This window comes from Vicia villosa, linkage group LG6 (genome assembly GCF_029867415.1).
Source record: "Vicia villosa cultivar HV-30 ecotype Madison, WI linkage group LG6, Vvil1.0, whole genome shotgun sequence".
Taxonomy (NCBI): domain Eukaryota; kingdom Viridiplantae; phylum Streptophyta; class Magnoliopsida; order Fabales; family Fabaceae; genus Vicia; species Vicia villosa.
Window position 1 is genome coordinate 82,819,927 of NC_081185.1, and position 21,926 is coordinate 82,841,852.

General features: G+C 39.8%; 1 long non-coding RNA gene across 2 annotated transcripts; it reads right to left on the minus strand.

Moving 5' to 3' along the window:
* Nucleotides 1–18,036: 18,036 nt before the first annotated feature.
* Nucleotides 18,037–19,764, minus strand: LOC131611770 (uncharacterized). Of its 2 annotated transcripts, XR_009287125.1 has the most exons (3): nucleotides 19,597–19,764; nucleotides 19,107–19,483; nucleotides 18,037–18,377 (listed from the first exon to the last, which is right to left on the minus strand). It is a non-coding gene; the product is annotated as an uncharacterized LOC131611770 (long non-coding RNA). The 2 variants fall into 2 exon arrangements; XR_009287124.1 differs by lacking the exon at nucleotides 19,597–19,764 and having other exon boundaries at nucleotides 19,107–19,586.
* Nucleotides 19,765–21,926: the final 2,162 nt, after the last annotated feature.

Consider the following 21,926-nt stretch of genomic DNA (forward strand, 5'->3'; position numbering starts at 1 on the left):
ATATTAATATTTTCTTAATTAATTTGTTTTTCCTTTGCATAATTAATTAAAAATACTTTCAAAAATCCAAAAATCATTTTAATTTCACTTTTAGGTTGATAAAATATTTAATTAATTTTTGACATGAAAATATTTTATTTTTCTTCATAATTAATTTATTTTGTTAATTAATTAGTAATTGTGTGAATATTTACTATTAATTAATATCAACCAATCAAAAACTCCAAAAAATATTTTCTTTTTATATTTAGGTTTATACTTGTATAATCTAATTTGTGACATAAAAAAGAATTATTTTTCTTGTTAAGTTTAATTATTTGTATAATTATTTGTTTAATTATCTTATTAATTAACTTAATTCCATTCAAAAAAAACACAAAAAATATCTTCTCTTAGATTATTTTCTTTTGAATTTGATATCATCATATAACCTTCGTGTAATTTGAATTTTCATGTTCTGATTTTATTACTGTTGCAGATCACTTGAATAATTACAATTCATTTAAGGTTTCGAGATCTGTTTCTTTGTCGTCTTCTGGGCTTTGTCTGTTTTTCTGTTTTCCATTTGCTACAGAGGATGATCATGAAATAATTTATTGAAGATCAAGGTAACACCTCAAGCTCAGAAATCCAATTTTCTCATCCTTCGAGGTAAGCCTAAAACTCAATCAACTGTTTTCACAACAGTAATCACAATTCTTTTCAAAGACAATAAACCATTTCTTTTTGAAACTATTGATTAAATCTTTTTTAATTGATCAATTGATTTTCAAAACGATGTGGGGCCTCTCGAATATTAGAGAGTATAAGTCCCTTTTCTTTTTCTTTGTACAGTTTTTTTTAAACAGAAAACTTTTTCCGAAACTTCAAAACAGTTTTTTTAACAACAAATCACACATCTTTTTCAAACCATCCACCCTGTTTTATGAAAATAAAACAGGGGCCTCTCGAATATTAGAGAGTATAAGACCCACTCTTTTTTTTCCTTTTACAGTTTTTCTTTGTACAGAAAACTTTTTCAAAACAATACTTTTCAAACTGTTTTTCAAAACAATAAATCTCACATCTTTTTTTCAAAACCACCCACCCTGTTTTATGAAAATAAAACAGGGGCCTCTCGAATATTAGAGAGTGTAAGTCCCATTTCTTTGCTTTTTGTACAGTTTTTCTTCAAACAGAATAAACTTTTCAAACAAATCTTCAAACAGTTTTTCAAAAGCGAAACCTCGCGTCTGTAAATAAACAATCAACGATGTTTTGTAAATACCACGGGCCTCCACGTAGGTATAAGTCCCAAGCCCTTTTGTAGATACCCATTCCTGTACATGAAATTAGGTATTTCATTGTACACACACATTTTTGTACATATCTTAATTTGTTTTTTAACTTTGAATAACAAACCAAAAATGAAGGTTTCTTTAAATCTTCCCAAAAATATACCATGGGCCTCCATGTAGGTATAAGTCCCAAGCCCTTTTGTAAAAACCTGTTTACATAGCTTTGAATAAACTCAAGTGGACCTCTCCCCGAGTGTGAGTCCCGAGCCCCTGTGTATACAAATGGATCATGCTTACAGGTATATTTCCTTCATAAACTCCATTATATACACACACTTTGTCATATATATATAATTGTTCATACCTGTTCATGTTTGTTCATACTTGTTCATGTTTGTTCATATGTGTGATATGTGTGCTTGTTCAACTTAGTATAACACTAGGTTCCCCATAGCCTCCTATTGGGCTTCGTGCAAAGAATCTCCACTAGTTTAGGTTAGGACATAGAGTATGGTTTCCCGGTGAAATCGCTCTAAGAGCTCAGACCAACTATACCATGCCTCCCCTTGGCCTTTGTACAAACGAGTGACCCTCCCATAGCCTCCTCTTGGGCTTACAATGCAAGGACCCTGGATTGTCCCTCCCATAGCCTCCTCTTGGGCTTACAATGCAAGGACCCTCGGATAGCCTCCTCTTGGGCTTCGTACAAGGACCCACGGGCTTCTTATAAGCATCCCCAATATCCAAATCAAATACCCTAGGAGATTAGACATTTTTCATCTCTATACTAGGAGTATCTCTTATATATCATCACAAACAATCAATCAATCAAACTTTTTTGCCACAAGGCTGGCTAATCAATCAAATTTCTTTTTGCCACAAGGCTGGCTAATCAATCAAACCGTTTTGCCACCATACTGGCTGATTAATCAAAGTTTTTGTCACAAGGCTGACTTCATTGAAACTTTTGCCACGAGGCTGGCTGATTAATCAAAACTTTTTGTCACAAGGCTGACTTCATTAAAAGTTTTTGCCACAAGGCTGGTTAAACAAACAAAAATCAAATGGATGTATGTGATGATATAGATTAGATACATCTAGCATTTAGACGACATTTGTCTATTTTCCTTTGCTTCCACTAGCATAAGTGGGAACTACGATTGCTCTGACTTTCTCAACATCCCTTTGAGAATACGTAGGCACAAGGTCGATCCTTGGCGAGCAAAACAAAACAAAAAAAAAACCATTCAAACCTTAGCACCCGTAGACCCCGAGCTACAGATGCTCTGATTCCCTCTAGGGGATATGTATGCAGAGGATCGCGATGATCTTTGCGAGCATAATCAAACAAACACCTTAGGTCCCACCTATTCCACAAGAACCTCCACCATAACATGGAATGAAAAACAAAGCAAAGAAACCTATAGAGTACTATAGATACGTTGGGTGCTAATACCTTCCCTTCGTATAACCAACCCTCTTACCCAAGATCTCTCCCCCCCACTTTTTAGGTTATTGCAGCTTTTTTCCTTTTCCTACTTTGGAAACAATAAAAAGTTTGGTCCGTACAAAAGAAAAATCATTTTTTGAGCACTCGAGCCCAAAGAAGGCATCAGGTGTCTCATCACAAAAAACAAACGATTTTTCCCCGCGACACGTGTCTACACCGTTCGTGATGATAGAATTAGATCTCTTGTCGTGTCAGCACCGTTCGTAGTAACTGAATTAGATCTTTGGAAATGATCGTGTCACCACCGTTCGTGGTAAAGGAATTAGATCTTCGAGCGTTGACCGTTACGGAAACGTCTGAGGTTACCGCTTTTAGATTTTGAAAGTTGATCGTTTAAGGAACCGTCTGAGGTATCGACTTAAATCTGAAAGTTGATCGTTTAAGGAACCGTCTGAGGTATCGACTTAAATCAGAAGGTAGATTGTTTAAGGAACCGTCCGAGGTATCGACTTAAATCTGAGGGTAGATTGCTTAAGGAACCGTCTGAGGTATCGACTTTAAATCTGAAGGTAGATCATTTAAGCAACCGTCTGAGGTATCGACTTAGATCCGAAGGTAGATCATTAAGGAACCGTCCAAGGTATCGACTTAGATCCGAAGGTATATCATTAAGGAACCGTCCAAGGTATCGACTTAGATCCAAAGGTAGATCATTAAGGAACCGTCCAAGGTATCGACTTAGATCCGAAGGTATATCATTAAGGAACCGTCCAAGGTATCGACTTAGATCCAAAGGTAGATCATTAAGGAACCGTCCAAGGTATCGAGTTAGATCCAAAGGTAGATCATTAAGGAACCGTCCAAGGTATCGACTTAGATCCAAAGGTAGATCATTAAGGAACCGTCCAAGGTATCGACTTAGATATAAAAGGTTTTGAAGTTGTTTATTTGACTGCAGCAGTAAACTGAAAAAGGCAAAGTTAGTTTTTTTTTTGCCATGTCATGATGCATGTAATGCGTTTATGTGACGGGATTCTCAAAATAAATGAGAACCTTGCATGTTATGTACGCATTTGTCGCGATGCATTTATGTATGAACATGTATGCAATTGTATGAATATGTTTATGATTTATGACGTATGACTATGATTTATGTTATATGACACATCTTGATTGAGAAGGTGGATCTCCATGTCATTGTAATTTTGATGTTTGATCTTATCTTGAAGATGCTCAGCTGGGGATTTATGATTTCTGCTTGGGGACGATCAGTAACTTGATGTACCCTGATTGGGGATTAGAGATATTAATACACCATGTTGGAGAAGAGTAAAGTGTTGGAGAACCGGTAGTGTTGAAGATGTAAACTCTGTTGGGGAGTCATGTCTTTGTCGGGACGAGTATGTTTGAAGATATCTTCTTGAGAATTGCTCTGTGGGGATATGATCTTGTGAAATCGGAGCTGTGGGAAGGCATGGATGCCTTGAACATTGCCCCCAGTATTATAGTAACTACCATTCCTGGATTTGATTAGGACACACCACTGAGTATTGATCAAGATGTCTGACTGAACTTGCATAGATTTGCCCCTGCTAGTAGGAACTTTAGAAAGATTCGCCTCGCGAGGACTTTATGAGGTGTGCACTATGGGCGACATGCCCCTAGTACTTAGTATGATGCCCCTGACTGTTTCGGAGTCCTTGAGAGATTCTCGGAATCTTGACTTGATTGCCCCAGATTGATCGGGAAGTAGTTTGAAATCCACTTGGGATGTATGCCTTCGACTTTTTGGCATTTGAGAGATTCTTTGAATCTTGACTTGATTGCCCCAGATTGATCGGGAAGTAGTTTGAAATTCACTTGGGATGTATGCCTTCGACTTTTTGGCATTTGAGAGATTCTTTGAATCTTGACTTGATTGCCCCAGATTGATTGGGCAAAGCGTGCCATGCCCCTTGTATACGTAGGAGACATTGCTTCTCGGAGTAATCTTGTCTGTCGGGATAACTTTTAGTCATTAGTTGTACCTTGTGCAAATTCTTTCTGTTGCTAACGTTTGAAATTATGTAGCAGAATTTGTTTAATAATGAATTCATGAGATGCAATGCATACGTTTGTCTTGATTTTGAAAAATCATTAAAACAAGATATGTAAAAGCGTGATATTTGTAAAAACATGCCATTTTTGTAGAAGCGAAATATCGACTCAGCATTTTAGTAAACCTTAAGGAGTCGGGATACCTTTTTGGTGATAGTATGCTTTCGAACTAACCATGCTTCAATTAGGACTTTTAAGGGTTGTAACGTGGCTTGGTTCACGGTTTAAGAAAAAAAGGATAAAGGCTCAAAGTTTATTTGTACCCACCCCTCTTCGTGATGATCTTCAGTCCTAAGCTCAGTTAATTCAACTTATGCATTCAGGTTCCAAGAGACTTTTGGATTTGCACCTTTGATAATGACGATGGTTCACAAGCAAAGAAAACTTTTGAGATGGCGGTCACTTCTCTCTTTTGGTAGTCACAACATTGTGTTGTTCAGGAATATATTGACTTCTCTTTTTTCATCTTTTTGATATCCCTAACTTTTGCCTGAACTGTCTATTTTGAGCTTACAGTCAGCGGGATGCCTTGATTTTTGCCTAAGTCTTCTTTTTGATTTTCGACTTAGCAGGCTTTTCTTTGTATATATGTTTTTCATCATTTTTTTTAAAGATATTGACTGCCTTGCTTAATGATTGATGAACCATCATTGGATTTTGATTGACATCTCCAACACTTCTTTGATGTGTGCGGATGAACGCTTGTGATTGAAACCTTTGTTGAAAAGTGTACTGAATGATTCTCTTAAAATAGAATGCACAGCCAAATTAACTAAGAACTATCCTGCCCCAGGTTATGATCAAGGGTTTTAATTAGTACAAGAAAGAAACTTCTACTCCTTAGGCTCAAAAGGGGTTGACGAGGGATTAACATCCTTATATCTCCACTGTTTAGGAATTGAAACAATGTCTGTACATCGTCAGCATAGTCCGTTCAAAAGCATACTGTATGAGGTTGTGGTATCATTTTTGTCATCCTCCCTTAAAAGGCTTACAGCTTTAGCAGGAGTTGAGTATCATAAAATAGATGCAAAATAAAGACGCAATTTAAAATAAGTGATAGCGAAATGATTTATTCAAGACAAACATATGCAATGCACTAATGATGATTATTAAAACAGATAATGTCTATCATGAGTCAAATGTTTAAACAAACAGAAAAGAAACTTGCAAATGAAAGTAGATCTAATGATCCAAAAGTTTTTCCGTCTAGACGTTAATCAGTTTTGTCATGCCTAGGTATAGGAGCGGTGATCACCACAGAAGTTTTCAGGAGGGTTGAATTTGACCTCTCCGTCATCGATCAGATCTTGAATCTTATTCCTCAATGTCTAGTAATTATTTTTGTAATGTCCAGGAATGTTGGAATGGTACGCGCACCTCGCATTGAGTTTATAGCCAGAGGTGTTAGAATTCTTGGGAGCATCCTTCAGAGTAATCAATCTGATCTTCAACAGATGTTGTAATGTTTGAGCGGACGACATATTAATTTTGGTGAATTGACGCTTAGGTGCATCTGGCTTGCGTCGTTGTTGTTGAATTGGTGTAGAGATTCAGAGTATCCGGGGTTCGAGTTTTCGGAATGTGTATCTGATAAGAATGTTTTAGAATGTCCGGGGTTCGAGTTTTCGGAATGTGTATCTGATAAGAATGTTTCAGAATGTCCGGGGTTCGAGCTTCCGGAATGTATATCTAATTGGAATGTTTCAGAAGTCTGGGGTTCGAGCTTCCAGAATGTTCATCTGATTTGAACTTTCAGAATGTCCGGGGTTCGAGCTTCCGAAATGTATATCTGATTGGAATGTTTCAGAAGTCTGGGGTTCGAGCTTCCAGAATGTTCATCTGATTGGAACTTTCATAATGTCCGGGGTTCGAGCTTCCGGAATGTATATCTGATTGGAATATTTCAGAAGTCTGGGGTTCGAGCTTTCAGAATGTTCATCTGATTGGGACTTTCAGAATGTCCGGGGTTCGAGCTTCCGGAATGTATATCTGATTGGAATGTTTCAGAAGTCCGGGGTTCGAGCTTCCAGAATGTTCATTTGATTGGAACTTTCAGAATGTCCGGGGTTCGAGCTTCCGGAATGTTCATCTGATTAGGATTGATTTGTTGATGGTATTTTTCTGACCAGTTGGTCGACCTGAAAGGAAAAGTTAGTTTTATGTGATATTATGAATGCAAATGCAATCTTTTCAAGGATCTTTAGGAATTTAGTTAGCAACATTAGAAAATAGTTTGGTCGCGTCTTTGTCTGAAGACTTCTGACTTTTGTCTTTGAATGTCTTTCTTTGAGAATCAAGCTCACCATATCCAGTGGGTCATAGCCTCTAATTCAGGATACTTGTACTTTTGAATTTGAAAGCATATAGCTAGAGAAAAATAAATCCTCTTGCCCCTTGATAGGAATTCAGTCCTTGATAAGAACACCTGAAATTGTGCGCCCTAAATTCCTAAGATCCTTGAAAGGGTTAGTTAAATCATGTTATGCTTATGATGTCATGATATTATGCAATGCATCAGGCAAACCGTAAGCTAGTAAGGACGAGTGAGTCCCACAAGAAAAAACCTGCAAGAAAACCAAAGGGTTAGTAGCAAGCACAGACAAGTCACACAAGGGTCCTTAAGTTTAAAGGCTTGCGTGAAGTTTGTAGGTAAGTACCCTCCCCACTAAAGTTAAGTCGGTTCAACCTGTCCTATATAAAGATCGGGTTCTAGGGAGCTCATATCATTGACCTTTCTCGAAGGCGCTTATCTCATTTCGGCAATCGAATCACCGACCGAGAAGGTCCTGAAAATCCAGTCCATATGAGTGTAGCTTCGAGTATCAACCAACTTCAGTCGGAACCAAAGCCAGCCATCTCGCTACTTTCTAATAGGCCAAAGTCAAGTTCAACTAGGGTTCTAGGGGCAAATTAGTGCTTAATGACACCACGCAGCAGCCAAGTGTTTCCTCGAGTCGGATCCCAAGGAACACCAGGACAAACAAATGTGTCACGCTAACGATGACCACCATATCAACCACATCAGTATACGCTGTGCAGTCTCCTTGGTCTCATGCCATTTACCTAAGGTACTCAGATCCGGGTTAGGATCTTTCACACAAGTAAATACCCAAAGAACCCTTTAAGAATAAATCAAACAAGACAAACAATTTAAGTGATCCTAAACTTTAAGGTAACCCCTCTTTTATTCGAAAGTATCCCCAGCAGAGTCGCCATTTCTGTAATACTGTGAACTGACTTTTTATCGAAATGTCGCGGTAAGCAATAGTCGCCACCGACTTTTATTTTATCCAATTTTTAGGAAAGGCTAAAAGAACAGGAAAAGACCTTTTAAAAAGATTTTGAGTTCGGGGGGTAAGCTATACAAAGGGAAGGTGTAAGGCACCCTTTGCATCCATGGTTATCCATGGGCTCTTGATTGCTTGGCTCACTTTGTTTTCAAAATGTTTGAACTGTTTGAAAAGCGGGGTGTGAATAGAAAAGATTTTGTTAAGGACTTTAACTTGTAAATAAGCGTAACCTTGTTTTGAAAGTATTTGAAAATAGTTGGAAAATATTTTGATTTGAACTTAGAGCAAGCAATTAGTGGCAACTACCCTAAGTTTAAAAACTTTTTCTTTTAGCTTTTCAGGCGAAAGGATCTATCCATGCCATAAGAGGGCAGGAAGTCTTTCAATTGGATGTTTAAGGGTCATCGAGATTATCATTCACCACAAGACTGTCCCCTGCCATAAAGAGGGCAGGTAGTCTAAGGGAAGGATATAATAGTCATTAATCTTTTTAGGCATCATGCGAGGATACCTTAGCAATAGGACAATCATATTTATTTTTCCGAGGCAGCATCGAGGGACTGGATGATTTTTATTCTTGAAGGAAACCTTGCTTTAGGTATCCTCGGAATCGAGGGACTTGACTATTTTTACAATTAGAGGCAACAGGCAGCAAGGCAACAAGGCAACCGGAGGGATTACCCTAAAGGTGAGTGTGTGGCACAATCAGGTGGTTAATTCAGATATCTTTATCTTGTAATTAGTTATCTACTTCTGTTAAAGGCTTGCACTCCCTAAGATTACTAACCACGCAGTTTAAAATGAGCAGAAATTAAAGGCAGAAATTAAAGTTCCTACGCTATTACAATAAACACCTGCGGGGACGGGGATTACAATAAAAACCTCTAGGGGAATGCGGAAATTAAAAGGCGGAAAAAATAAGAGGGATCAATAATTATCTTTGAGCGCTTTGATCTTCTCGAACCCTCGATTGACTCTGAAAATTAAGAGAAAAATAATAGAGTGAGTGTAGGCATGATTCATTGATTACTCGAGGCAAACCCTATTTTAAAATAAAAACAAAATGACATTAAAATAAATAAAGAAATAAATAAGAAACTTAGCTTTTTTGATCGCCATGGCGCGTAGTGGGAGGATCTTGAGATAACCCTGAAAAGTAGGCGTGAAGAAGAGAAGTGTTAGTGCATTTAAGATTCGTTAACTATTGGTATAAACCCTGCTTTATCCCAAAAGGAAAATAAAATAAATGAATGGGATTAAACAAACCCTAAAAGGTTAATCAAAGTTCGACCAGATAGATAAGCGATAAGCAAACATACAGTGATTAGTTATCACGAGGAAGATTAATATCAGGGTTTAAAGCAATCGGTTTAAATATGAAAATACATAAAAATAAATAATTCGAGATTGTTAGAAAAAATCGAAGGTTCGATTAAATAAATTAAAAGGTCATGGAAAATATTTATTTAATGAAGACATAACATATTTAAAAATAATTTTTAAGATAGTAATAAAAAAATAGAGAAAAGGAAATAGACAAAAAGACTTAAAAATAAAATAAAATAAAATAATAAAAAGAATTCTTAGCTCTGATTCCATATGGGTCTGCTCTGGTGGTCCATGATGGTCTTGCGCTTCAAGGGCCTCAGATCTGGCTACGTGTGAATCGATTGGAAGAAACAGGAAGGTGCATGGTATATCATGTGAGTGCGTGCGCACTGGATCCCTGAAAATGTTGATTGATAAAAAATTTGTGTACCCCATGGATTGTGGACAGCCTCTCTCTCTTGCCAAGCGTGCTGTAGATGCAACTTGATAACATATTTACTTAAAAACAATAAATGTAAAATAATGAGAATAATGGGATAGTCAAACAAACAAAGTCATATGGGGCCCTGGAGTGCGCGCTAGCCAATCGCGAGGGGAGAGAGAGAACGAATGTCTGACTGGCCAATGAAGAACGCACACGCGTGCAGTCAAGAGGTCAGCGTCCTCGTCATCATCTCCAACCTCCACACCTGCGGATTTTGTTGCAACCGTAGCTGTGGAATTACCTGCGGATTTTCCGCAGGTTTTCTTCCAAATTTTCTGACCTTTGAAACAGCCACGGGTGACGTCGCAGGGATCCCTATCTTGCCTAGATCCACTAATTAAAGACCCAGGAATCTGATAGCGTTGTTAGTTCGGCGGGAAACACCCTAAAAACTAAAATACGAAGAAGAAAAGGCTTGTGCCCTAACAATGGTGATTTCAAGTCTATGCGTGAAAGCTTCGCATTAACGGTTCTAATGGCTTCCAAACACCTTCACAAACTCAAATACGTGGTTAGATAACATTGAAACAAAGAGAAACATGATATACGAAAATTTAAAAATATGAATGTATATGGTGTTTATGATGCATGGATTCCGTGTGTAATCACATGCTTATTCTCACCTGCACTTACCCTTTTATCTTCCAAGAATGGAATGGAACGAAAAAATAATCTTTGAAGCGTCTTGAATTGGAGAATCCGAATTGCCCTAGCTTGCTGTTGTTTTTCACGACTTAGAAACCCTTGTATTTCTCCCCAATCTCTTTTTTTTTCTCCTATGAGGCTGCAGTAATATGTATGTATATATGAGGTGGATTAGGGTTTTAAAACTTAGGCCAAAGATCACTTAATTTGTGAGGAAAATATTTGATTCCAAATTGCACCCAATATTTCTATTTTTGAGTCTTCTAGTATTTTATGCATATTTTCCTTAAATCATGACCATTAGATCAACCTCCATTTGATTATATAATTTTTTTAAATAATCAAATCATATTTTATAATTAAATAATGATTTTATTTTGATTTATTTTGATTTTAATGAATAAATTCAAAATAAAATAAATAAAAATCACAAGATAAAGATAAAATGATCCATGGGCCTTTGATGAGCTTAAACCCACGTGGAAAACTTGAAATTAGAGGCCCAGGACTCAAATTTCAAAATTCACCGATTAGAGTTTCATGTAATTCTCAACTTTTGCCCAAATTGCACCAATCATAACTCTTTCAATATTTATCATACGGAGATGATCCAGGACTTTTTGGAAACCTTGAAGAGTCCTCTAAACCATATCTTTGGTCTCATGTCAAAATTATTTTCCATGCTCCTTGTATCCTCTTCTGAAAAAGATGACTTTTGGTTGACTTTCGAAGGGGACCTGTAATGTTTTGAGTCATATCTCCCAAATGAAGCATTTTTTGACTTGGCATGTGAGAGACAAAATTGTAGAGAATCCAATTTCCTTCAAATGGAGCTTTGGATGGAAAATTTCTGATGTTCCATGTGGGAGTTATGGCTGGTCAAAGTTCAGTTGACTTTCTCCTATACAAACCCTAATTTAGAAACTTTTTGAACTGTTGATTTTTGATCTTTCCTTGATGAAACATGATCAATACTTGATCAAATGGTGAATTATACTTCAATATTAGGATCTTGACAAAAAAATCAGGAGTTTTGACTTTACTTTGCCCACAGTTGACTTTTAGGTCAACCCAGTCGACTGTTGACTTTCTGAATATTTGAGTGATCAATATTTTAAGCTGAGACTTGATACTTGTCATAGAGGTAATGTAAGATACTTTGAGCCATATGGGATGCCTTGGAGTCATTGGTTCACTGATTTTCCTTTGAGTAAACCAAACCCTAGTTTCAGAGCCTTGCATAGGAGAGTGTGTCTTGGAGCTTTATGTATTGATTTGAATTTGTATAAGAGAAATAGTATGGGCAAATTTTGGGGTATGACTGTTAGTAAGTTCATCACTTAACGATTAACAAAATTGACATCAAGAATCATAACAACATTGTAAAAAATCAACATTATGTACATGGTGCTAAACATATTTAAAATCAAGTAAACACATGAATAATGATGTCAATATACACCATGAATAATTAATATTCATGGATTTCAATCTATAATCTTCATCATCTTTAGGTTTGAATCTAATGAGAATATACAAAAAAAAATAAAAAATAATGAGACAAAAGAAACAATGAGAATATACAAAAAATAAAGTCAACACATATGAGCCAAACGAAATAACAAAATTAAAGAAATGAGCAAAAATTCAAAGTCATCGGAAACGAACCAAACTCATATAGTCACATCCAAATGTCCCCCTGAACTCAAAAATAATATTGGTTTTACCGAATTTCGACCGGAAGCGAGACTTTTAAGCCGATTAACAAAACAGTAGCGAAAATTGAAAATAAAAGTGCACGAAATGGAAAACTAAGCATAGAATTAGATTCAAAAGCATCGTTCAACCCGAAAAACACTAATCATATGCATCGTTCTACAACGGTCAAAGAGTTATGACATTTTTTCGTAAAGTCGGCGTATCGTACCAAACTTGCAAATCGAGAAGGAAAGGAACAAACAAGCATAAGGCAATAAACTTCTAGAAATCAAGAACCACAATTAACATCCAACAACTCAAGTTCCAAATTACATCAACAATTTAATCCCAACTCAAAATGCACAATGATTTTCTCTAGTTTCTACACTTTCTATGAGTCAAAATAATAATGAAATGCATCAACAACTACCTATAAAAAAAACTACATTATTTGTGTTCAAAACAATCTCAACCACCTTCACAAAGCATGTTATATCCAACTCTAATGATCAATCCTTCACACAAGGCAATTCTAAACAATTTCTAGCAAGTAAAAAAAAATGGAAACACGACACAACTCATGCTCAAGAATCTAGTTTATCCAACAACAATTATCAACAAGATTCAAATCGAGAACTCTCACCATATTCAATTTCAAATTCACAAACCAACCATAACACTAACTCCATTGAAAATTCAGCAACACCACCTTCATTAACAACTCTATCGATATCAACTTTCAACAATACAACATCATCAATCCAATTAAAACTTCCAGCACTGTTATTGATCTTACCGAGCAGATCAGATGGCCGGTAACAATGAAGGCTTAAAGTTCCGAACGGTTGAGAGGGGGAAAAAGGGGTTGTACCTGCAAGGCACTCCGATGCCAAAGTATGTGTTCCATAAGGTACAACAAAGTGAGAGAATTTTTGGGGTAAGAAAAGATTACCTTGCCCTCTATCATAAGAGGGCTATTTATGGGGTGCCCTTATGCGAAATTGGCTCCGTCTTTTGAGGCGGGGATTTTGGTGATGCGTGGGCTGGCTGCTTACTGGGCACGAGTGTGCCTCGTGGTCGGTTGTCCAAGGCGTCTGCCCGGAGCGGTCTGGAGGAGGTTGCCACGCGTGGTCCAAAGCGCCTTAAGCCGAAGGTTGGATTGGCCAAATTAGATTTATTGGATCGGCCATAACAGGAGCCCCCTAAGTCGTTGCTTCTGCTCGTGGGAGTGACGGCTTAGAGGAAGTTGATCTGGGGGATCTGCAGGGGACGCGTGCCCAGGGCATCCGAGGGGGATAGGCCCGAAACTTTTGAGGAGAGGAAGGGTTAGGTCGGGAGTCAAGAAGCGTATCATTTTGGAGAAGTTAGTTGGGGGCGTGTCGCATTTGATGCAAAATGATGGCTACCCTATACCTAGGCTGCTAGGGTTAATGATGGCCATGCCGTTCCACAGTGTCGCACGTGTGGCGCATGTGACATCCTCAACAGCCTATAAATATCAGGGTTTGCCATTTTCCCCAAATTTTTTAAATTCCTTCACGTCGTTCTCTCTTCTCTACTGCCGACCGACAGTTTTGCTGTGGTGATCTTCTTCTTCTTGTTCTTCGTTCCATCCGTGAAAACCTTACTTGTAAGTTCGTTTCTGACTTTGTTTTATAACTTTTCATGCTTAGATGTTTGTTAGGAATTGTTTTCATGTGGTTAGGGTATGTTTTTTTTCAGGGATGATTTTTGATGAAGATATAGGGTGAAACTAACGGTAGGTGGAGGAGATGGAGGATTTCTCCGTTGCTTGCGGCGGTGTACGGTTGAGTTTTTCGTTTGAGGATACTGTCTAGCTTGTCGATAGCGGTTTGGGAGTATTGATCAACCGTGACTGTGTTTTTAGTGTTTTTTCTAGGAGAATAGGCCGTTATGGTGTAGAGTGTGTCTTCCTTTTGCTCGGATTCTGTTTTTCTGGATAGGGCCAAGGTCGCGGGCCGTTTGGTCTTTGGACCGTTGGTGCTCCCTTTCACTCTGAACGGTGGTGGAAGGGCGGATTTGATTTAACTGTCGAATTCACTGCTCTCCCCTGTGTTTCAGGTGAAATATGGCCGAAGTGGGACGTCCGTCAGCCTCGGGTTCGTCGTCCTCTACTCCCCCAGCCCGGCAGGAGGTGCCCTTGTCGGCCTGGGTGGTCCAGGAAGCGCTTGACGTCGTGAGTTATTTTCTGGAAGATGACTCGGATATCTTCACGAAGATTGGGGGTTACGTGGATCGTTCCGGGGATACCTCCAGGAATGGGTGGTTGGTTATTATCTCGGCCGAAGGGGATCGTATCTGTGACGTATATACCCCCTATCTGCTCCCCATGTACGAGGTAGTCTTCCGGGAGATGGGGTTCCGCGTGCCTTTTTCAGAGTTTCAGATGGCCGTTCTTAACCACTTGGAGGTGGCCCCTGCACAGCTTCATCCTAATTCGATCACTTTCATCCGGGCGTTTAAGCTGGTCTGCTCTCACCTGAAGATAGGGGCGACCATCCCTTTGTTCTTTTATATATTCTGTGTGCAACGCACGGTGAGGGACAGTCGCTTTGGATGGGTGTCTTTGAAGCAGTCAAAGAAAATCTTCAAGTCTTACTCGGATTCCCTGAAGGGTTATAAGCCCCGCTTCTTCCTTATCCGTCCTCAGTCTCGGGAGGCCCGCGACAGTGTCTTTGCTAGGGTTCCGACCGTGGACGTCAATGGTCGTCCGGTGCTCAAAGATATTGGGGAGCCAGTCGCCACTCGGAGACATAAGTTTAGATTTTTCTGGTCTCGGGATCATTTTGGGTACGGCACTGACCAGTATATTACCAAACTTTCGGATTTGGATGAGGATGCACGAGGGGACTATGCTCTCCTTCAGAACATCGGGCCTTCCTGCGGTCGCCAAGGTGGACCGCTCGGGGAAGCCTGTTGTGGACGAAGATGGGGAGATCGTTAGGGAACCGGGCGTGATTAGTATAAAGGAACTCCTGGCTAGTGGGACTTATGAGGGTGCATTTGCCTATCTGGGTATCTGCCCCTCTCCCCTATGTTTTGTTATTTTAACTTGTTATTTTGTTGTTTGTAGCTTTTGGTAGTGGTCTTATGACGAACTGATCCTCATGTTTTTATTCTTCTTTGCGGAGTCGATGGATCGGGCGCGCCATGATCGGATGCTCAGACAGGAGAGCAAGGCCAAGGGGATTGTCAAGAAGAGTGCTGGCCCTAGGTTGGTTGCGGTGCAGAGGTCTCTGGTGACGGGCTCAGGCACTTCCTCTTCTTCCCCAGCTGCTGTTGGTTCCCCGTTGCAGGCTTCTGACCAGGGCGAATCCTTGAGGCCGGTCACGGTGCTTCCTTCCCCTCTTCGCCAGCAGCCGGATCCGGATGCACTAATCCGTCACAAACGGCAAAGGGTCGAGGCCGTGGATCTGACTCAGGAGGAGGCTGGCGATATCTTTACCATCCCTTCGTGCTTTCTTCAGCCCCGGTTCTTTGAGGGAGAGCCTTCTCTGACCATTCCCCGTGCGGAGTCTCTCCACATCGAAGGTTTGGAGCCTTCTATTCGGCAAAGGTTTTTGGTGCAGGATGCTTCGGCTCTGGTTCGGATCCTTGAGCTGGCTACCCTTTATGTCCGCTGGGCGCCTTTGTCTGCGGAAGCGGCGAGACTGCTCGAGGAGACCATTAAGGTGAAGACGGCTGCTTTTGCGGAGCGGGACCAGATGCTGAAAGAGCAGAGCAAGGAGTTGGCGACCGTGAAGGCACGTCTGATGGCGAAGGAGGATGCTCTGGCGGACGTGCAGGGTCAGTACACTTTGCTTTCTCGGACTCTGTATGGAGCGATGCTGTCTTCCTCGGTGAAAGAGGCTTCTCTTCGTCGATCTCAGGCCCCTGCTGAGGACGAGACGGAGGAAGAGAGGGCCCTCTCGACCCGGGCAGACTTGATTCAGTACATTCGAGTTTTGGGGGGTGATTGTGTTGCTCCTGCCGAGGACACCTATAATTCCACCGTGGCCCAACTCAAGTTGAAGAATCCTAGGGTGGAATTGGTGACCGAGGGTACCGGGTCGTACCATCGTATGGAGGGTGACCAGATTGTCTCTTCGGTCTTTGGGGAAGAGCCAGCGACTCAGGAAGCCGAGGAAGTTCAGATGGAGGAAGGTGCTTGAAGGTTTTTTATGTTTAAGTGTTTAAGTGTTGGGCCTGCGAGCTTTTTGTTTTGTAAAGCTATTCCGGGGGGGATGCCCCCCGTTTTGATTTTGTAAGCATATTACCAGCTCGGTCTTCGTGACCGTAGTTGGGCACATTTCCGGGCTTTTTGCCCGTTTTAATTAAAAGTACTTATTTTTTAACGCCTTTGTTTTTTGCGCTTGTTTCCTCAAAGTTTGTGTGCATGCGTTCTGATTTCTTGGGTGGCGTTTTGCTAGTTCCCAAAGTTCATTAATGGCTTGTTTATTTCCCAAGGGCTACCGTTCCTTTTCCTTCTCTATAAAAGGAGGTCTCATGGGCCTTTCTTTTTCATTTTTACGCAGGAATGGATGGTGTTAAGAGAGGAAAGGTTTCTTCAACCTCGAGCTCTCGTGGATCGAATAAGGTGAATAAGAAGAAGAAGGTTTCGACCAGCTCTGCTTCTCGTTCTCAAGGGGCCCGGGGCCCGGATGCTCGAGCTCAACTATCTGGCGTGAGGGTTGTGGTTGACGCTGATGGCTCTGAGACTGAGTGGGATGAAGATTGGTATCAGTATCTTCATTCAAAGGAATTTGCCCGTCGGGTGGAGTGAAGCGTTTTTCTTTTTATTTGGAAGATTTGCTCGACTGTAACGTATTGATCGCCAAGTGTGTGGAACTGTGGTCGATTACCGGGGACATGTGCCTGGCAGGGGGTGAGTCTCGAATTTCGTTGTGCTGAGTTCCGAGGCTCATGGCGTGAACGGTCCCCACGTGAGCAGGGTGTTCTGCCGACATGGTACTCGCTTACGACGGGAGTGCTCGGTATTCGTGCCCCCCCCGAAGGACAAGGAGTCCGCTCTGTTGCACCCCAAAATTTGCCCATCTAATTTCACTTCTATCTGGCTTAAACATTACTCTTCATCCGCATACACTTCAATAGGTCATGTACACAACACATTATGCATTCATGAAATAACATCGAGGCATGGGATCAAGGATCGTGGAGCAACTTGGTTCTCACATAGGTATCAGTAAAGTTACTTATTTCCTCAAAGATGATAGCTTGCACCTAATTAAATGATTTTTATTGGCCTATTCGTTTGAGGGCACTTGATCAGATGATTGCCTGGTTCCTTATGCTGGATTGATCAGATAGCTGAAGAATCTCTTTCTAGGAGGCTACCTAGTCAAGATTAGTCACACTATTATGGGTGATGTGAGTTATTGTTTTGGAACATCACTCAAATGACTTGGACATGGAGCATGTCAGAATTAACATTAATAATTAACAATGATCATCTTGAGGACAGGAATAATTAAAGAGTATTTATTGGACTTCTAGATGTTTCAAGAGCCCTTTCGTGGTGAGTTCAGGATGTATTCCATTTCATGATAAGTTCAAGATGTATTGGCTATAGCATTAACTCATGGCCAAGGACAACTTTGAAAGCTTGACTTTTGGCCGTAATCATATTGGAGCTTCATTTTATTCACCCTTCAAATGGTGTTCATGCTATTGATTCAAAGGAAGGCAAGAAATTCAAATTTCAACAGAGAAAGTCACTACAAGAGTCATGTTCATTACAAGACATCTTTCAAATACCATCATATTCAAGTTCCATTACAATTTCATTCACCATTCAATTCAAACTTTGGTCATTACAAGTTCAAGAAGCACTCATTACCATATACACATTACATATCCATATTCAACACCATTTTAAATATTACAGATTTTTAATAACAATACCATCTACATCGCATCAAAATTATACAAGAAAAGATTCCTATATGACCACTAAGATTTGTGCCTATTCTCCCTTGAAATTGCTTCAGCTTTGCTTCACCACGTTTGTTTCTCGCCTTCATGATTATGATTCCGACCAAAGTTCATCGCTTGCATTCAAGTTAAGCCATAACAGTTCAGCTGCCCTGCATCAAACGCACTGAACCAGTTCAGAAACATGCAGCAATTCATAAAAGAAAAATAAACAGTTCAGTAAGCCAATTGAATTTAAATCAATAACCTCATCAACATCTAACCATACATTAACCCTGCAGCTTTTCCAACCAGTTCATAACCTATAAACAGAACCTAACCTATTATTCTCAAACTATAACATTCAGATCACCTACAGAATCAAACCAAAACCATTCATATTTTAGATGCAGTTTCAGACTTATTCAAATTCTGTTTTCTCATAATTTTCAGTCGCGACAAAACCTGCAGCATACACTAAACTATTTTCAACTAGCAGCCCAGGACCATTTTGAATGACTTTTGATTCTAAGCTTTCCATTCAATGTGTTTCACTACCCTATAACCAATTTCTAACCTCTTCCTAATCTCACTAACTGTCAAACCACTTCTAATCAACACCTGCATTCTGCAATCAAACAAAACCCACAACAGTTACACATTACACCAACCCCTAACCGATTCAGTTATATATAACTAATTACCTAACAAACTTCTAACAGAATTAACAACCATTCAACATTTTCCTAACTGTCATACCTCTTAACAGAACCCACACTAAAAATTTCCTATCCTTGTAACTAACCTATAACCACCTAACTACCAAAACAAAATTATCTAACAAACTTTTAACCAATCTAACTGACTCCTAACAGAAAAAATATCAGAGTTTGAGAACAAACCTTCAGAGAATCAAGATCCATCATCTCTATATAACCAAGACCTCCATCATTCTTCAGGTTTTCACTCTGTTTTCCATTGCTGCCACCTCATAACTCTTCACTCTTCATCATCCTCACTCTATCTTCATTCTTGATCTCTTTCTCTAACCTTCTTCACCATTTCATCTTCATCAATCTTCAAATCTCAGAATCCTTCCCTCTCTCAATCATCAACCTTCTTCCATCTTCTTCAGACCTTCAACCAAAAGAAACACTGCAACCTTTCAGCATCTCATACCTTCTTCATCTTCGAGGCCTCCTTCCATTCAAGCACAACATCAACAAGTATCAATAATCTTCAATCTTCAGTCACGCTTCGACGTCATCATCGTCTTCAACTGAACAACAACATCACGCAGTCAACAAGATTCAGAATCGCAAATCAAAAAACGTAAACAGAAGAAGAAGGAAATAGAAGAAGGTGAAGAACGAAGAATGAAATCGAGATTACCTGAAGAAGCTATTCTTTCATTGAGCTTATTTCGCATCTAAATCTTCAAAGCCAAATCTCACTTCCCTCGTCTCCTCGACGCCAATTCTCAATCGCTCATCTTCACAACACCGATGCATCGTCAATCTTCACTGCAAACGGTGCTGCGAACAACAACACAAAGAAGAAGATGAAATCGCAAGAGACGAGGAGAGAAAGGTCAATCGGCGCTCGCGACTTGTTCTCGATCGGAGATGGACCCTCCGCCGCCGCAGAATTCGCTTGAGAGAAAGAGGATGTCGTTCAGATAAGCCCAAAGGTCACAAATGATTTAACCCTAGCCCCTTTTGATTATTATTATAATTAGTGTATTTTTTGTTAATTTCATAAAGCATGGTTCATTTAGTTTTATTAGAGATTAATTTCATATAGTCTGAATATTTGATTTCGATTAGGGTTTAATCTGCAACCATGTCCAATAATCAAATCTGAATAATCAATAAGCAATTAAACATTGATGGATCAAACTCAACCTTGGGCCGAATTCATTTTCACACTCCCCCTGTAGCCCATTGTCCGTTGTTGGCACTAAGAAAATCTGAAAACAAACTGAACTCTTGGGCCCAGAGCTACTATTCACCATCACTGTTGTCAGTTTCCACCCCCATATTTCCATTAACAATTTAGGGTTTAATTAGATTTTTTGGTCACTTTTTTAGTAATAAAAATGCTAACTTTTCTTGTTTTTTTAGACTTTAACACAATTTTGACATATAAAACTAATCATAAAAAATATTAGTTTTAGGCTAATTGTTTTAATCCTTTTTGCTTGACTTGTAATTCAATCTCTCACAAAAATCAACATAAAAATAATAGTACTTTTAATTCACTTTTGTGCTATATTTTGACTTGTTCTATTTCATGCTCTTGTACTATTTTCATGTATCCTACTTGTTGACTTCTAATTGTGATCTTTATTTTCATATTCTTTTATTCCTAACCTTAGGTAGAAACCATGATAACATTAGGTAGAAATTCCCTTCATACTTAGGCTAGTTTCTTTTCCTTTTCAACTTTAAAACACCTAACAACTATCCAAATTAAATCCCATAAAAAACACCAATAAAATACTAAAAAACATTAATAAAAAAGTGAAAATCATAAAAAGGGAATGGAAGCTTGAATCTCCCTTGCTTTAGGGAATCATTCGAGTGCTTGGATCTCCCTTGCTTTAGGGAACCATTCGAGCGTAAGTTCCCAACGTTAAAAAACACAAACCATAGAGCAACTCGAGTCTCCCTTGCTTTAGGGTGCCACTTGAACGCTCAAACTCTCTTCTCTATCTCGCCTCCGAGGCATTCTTTAATCAGACACGTTATTTCCGCTCCATTCCCAGCTTAAGACTCCAGAGGTCGAGCAGCAGAGTGCGAATGTAACTTCGTCCACTAAAAAACACAAACAAAAACTAAAGAGCCGAACTACGACGCTCTGATTCCTGAAAAGGATACGTAGGCATTAGGTCGCGGGGCCTAAGCGAGCACAATTATTTATAAACCTTATTTTCCCCGTGTTTCTTTTTCTTTCATTTGCATGCATTCCCTTAGTAATTAAGCTTTAGATTTATACACCCTTTAGATAGCAACAAACATAGGTGGATACCATCGAGTACGATGGGCGTGAGGGGTGCTAGCACCTTCCCCTTGCGTAACCGACTCCCGTACCCTATCTCTGGTCGAAAGACCTCGCTCTTATTCGTTTTAGGTTTTCTGATATTCCTTTCCCTCTTTGGGATAAATATATTAGTGGCGACTCTGTTTCATTTTCGCGAGCGTGCGACACGCTCGATTAAGAGAACGGATTTCTGTCTTTTTGTTTTATTTATTTAGGTGCTCAGCGTGTACCCGGGCCGCACCTGTGTTTTAGCTGTCATATTGTTTGAGCTTTTCAGTGTTCCAAGGTCGAGCGAGTTCTTCTCCTTGCAGGTTTTCCAAATAATACGCCCCATTTTCGGTCTTTGCTCGGACGCGATAGGGGCTCTCCCAGTTGGCGGCCAGTTTGCCCTCTCGGGAGTCTTTGTGGTTTCTTTTGAGTACTAGGCTGTCTACCTCGAATTCCCGTTTAATGACCTTTGCATCGTGTCGTAGGGCAATTTTTTGCTTGAGCGAGGCTTCGCGGAGTGCGGCTCCCGTCCGGATTTCTTCGACCATGTCGAGCTCTTCTCTAATTGCCTCGAGGTTGCCTTCTGTTTCGAGGGGTTCCTCGGTGCGCCTGGTGGGCACGTGTACTTCGACGAGGATCACGGCCTCTGTTCCATATGTAAGTCGGAAGGGGATCTCCCCGGTGGTGGAATG